The 2,567-nt window shown below is 52.5% G+C and overlaps 1 pseudogene; it reads right to left on the reverse strand.

The window, feature by feature from the left end:
- Positions 1 to 861: 861 nt before the first annotated feature.
- Positions 862 to 2,557, reverse strand: LOC103090252 (negative elongation factor C/D pseudogene; annotated as a pseudogene).
- Between the last annotated feature and the right edge of the window lie 10 nt (positions 2,558 to 2,567).

Genomic DNA, 2,567 nt, shown 5'->3' on the forward strand with positions numbered 1-2,567 from the left:
TTCGGTCTTTTTGTATCTTGTTGTCCATAATTTGCCCCAACGATGCACGCATGCAGTGATTTTTAGCCCCTTATAGTTTCTTTGTATTTTGTTGCTGGAGGAGAGGTGTGTCCAGGTGCGAGCCCTGCAGCAAAGGGTCCCAGGTCCCACCCAGCCTGTCTCACACTTAGACTTGCCTGTGTGGGTGCATTTGTGGGTTCAGTGGTGTGTGCTCAGTTATGCACGTAGAAAAATTCCTTATGCTGGCGATGGACTTACGCTGAATCCTGCCTCTTGACTCTGGGGTGACAGCAGTTATTTCATAAAAACTTAGAAAGTCATATGCCTTTAAAATTTTTAGTTATTTATTTTTTTATTTTGAGGACGAGTGTCTAATTTACGAGAACAACATAACACTGGGATCTACATGTTTCACCCACAGAAAGGCTTTTATCTGTTCTTGGAGAATTAAAGCATTCACAGCAATACGAACTGACTGTTCAGGTCTTGTGAGAAAACTTAAGTCAACTTTGAAAATAGTTCATCTAAGTGCCCCACTTTCTGAATTCCCACCACCCTGGGGCTGCCAGTTGGCTACATCACGAAGGATAATGGGAACCTAGTTCCAATATTGGGGGAAATGAATACCGAAAACAGGATTTAGGGGTAGCCCTGGATTTACAAGGAAAGGGGACTCTTCATAATTGCAGCTGTCCACTTGCATTGCTAACATTTTCCTTTTTACAAAAGTTCTCCACCTCCTCCCTCCAGAGCCCATTGCCAGGATGCTGACTGGGCCTCTTCATCGGTAGTTTCTGGAAAGGGATTTTCCGCAATGGGTCTCCTGGAATGTTCTGCTCCAGCTCTGGAGGATGCTCTGAATCAGTCCACCAGCATGAAGTTAGACCGGCAGTGAGCTATAAACTCCGTCACAGGGTGCTGTTCACCTTCCGTTTTAATGGTGCCAGCGATGCTGTCGTTTTCCAGGATGGGGAGGAAAAGCTGCACAAAGTCAGAGGTGTAGGGAGGTGCGATCACATCCAGCACCTCGGTCACAAAGTAGCGAATGAGGGAAATGTCGGTGTCCCCCTTCTCCAGACACCTGCGGATGTAAGTGACCACAGGGAGTACGTAGCCTTGGCTCAGCAGGTGCACCATCCTGTCCAGGAGAGTCTTTTTCAACTTGAGCTGCTCCATCACGTCCAGCTGGGAATGCTGCGTCTCCAAGAGCTTCACCAGCAGCTGCAGGACCTGGGGGTGCAGGAGCTGGTGGCAGGTGCTGATCTGGTCCAGCAGCGCCAGGTGCACAGGGGTGCAGTGGGTCTGCAGCTGGAAGTACTTGGGCTCTGATACGCTCCAGTCCACCCACTTGAGCACACCCATTGCCACCACTGGAAACCTGATACACTTATAGAGGGTGCTCAGCTCGGCCACGAGTTCAGAAGCCCCTTTGTTCTCAGCGCAACACAAACTATGAACAGTTTCGACAGCTTTGGCCGTTGACTTCAGCTCTCGCCGCGATTGACGCTCACACGCCTGTCCTTATTCCAGGTCTCCACCGCGCTCACTGCACATGTGCCAAGATATGGATGTACTTGTGCTTGTGGTCCGGGTTGATCCTGGCCCCTGGTTTAAAGAGTGAGTCCATGAAGAGGTCCAGGAAGGCCGGCACCCGGATGAATTCAACAGGAGGCGGGTCCACGCTGGTAAATAGGTTGAAGAGAACAGTGACATCGGCCGGATTCAGGGCCCCCTTGGACAACGTCACCCCCAGGGCCTGACACAGCCGGGGGTAGGAGGCAGCTGTGCCCAGTGCGAGAGAGGTCCGACTGGCATCGCGGCCCCTCTCCTGAGCGAAGCGCTGCACCTCCTGTGCAATCCTGCGCACGGCCCAGCCGCCCTGCCCTTCCTGAGCCAGCGCGGACATCAGGACCTGGGCCACCAGGTACGTGTGCTCCCCGTGGCACCATCTTAGCAAAACTGAGGGAGATTTTCTGCAAGGTTGTCTTCTTCTCCATCCAAAAGTGTAGCCAGAGAGGCACAGAGAACTCTAGAGAACACTTCCAACTGCTGGCAGGCCGCCGCCACGCCGGCGATCTCCCCGTGGTATCCTGCATCGGAAATCAGCTTGACCGTGAAGTTCAGCATCAGACAGTCTGGGTGCGCTTCAGTCAGCTGGTAAACAAGATCTCTCCACGTGGGATGTGCAATCATTTGTTCAAGCCAAGCGGGGGTCTCTCCTCCTTCAGTAAAGATAGAATCTGCTTTGCGGGGGTCGAACTGTTTCATCAATAAAGTCTTCAAGTGATTTTCCAGTTTGCTGAACCTGCACTGGTTCAACCCCTGCCTGAATGAGCCACTGGGCCAGCAGGTTGACTGTCTGGGCCACAGCTGTGTAGTTGTCTGATAAGAGCCGCATCACCTCCTCCGGAGACCCTCCTGCCTGAAAACACCTCATCAGAGTGTTAAAGATGGAGGGTTCCGTGATACAATCCCTGGTAGAGAATTTCTGCAGGCATTCTTGCTGGACCTGGGCGTCCTCTTCTCCCTGTGCATCCCCCCGCTCCTGCTGGCCACCCAACTCTGCC

The sequence above is a fragment of the Lipotes vexillifer genome, unplaced genomic scaffold (assembly GCF_000442215.2).
Source record: "Lipotes vexillifer unplaced genomic scaffold, Lipotes_vexillifer_v1.1 C27024301, whole genome shotgun sequence".
NCBI lineage: Eukaryota > Metazoa > Chordata > Mammalia > Artiodactyla > Lipotidae > Lipotes > Lipotes vexillifer.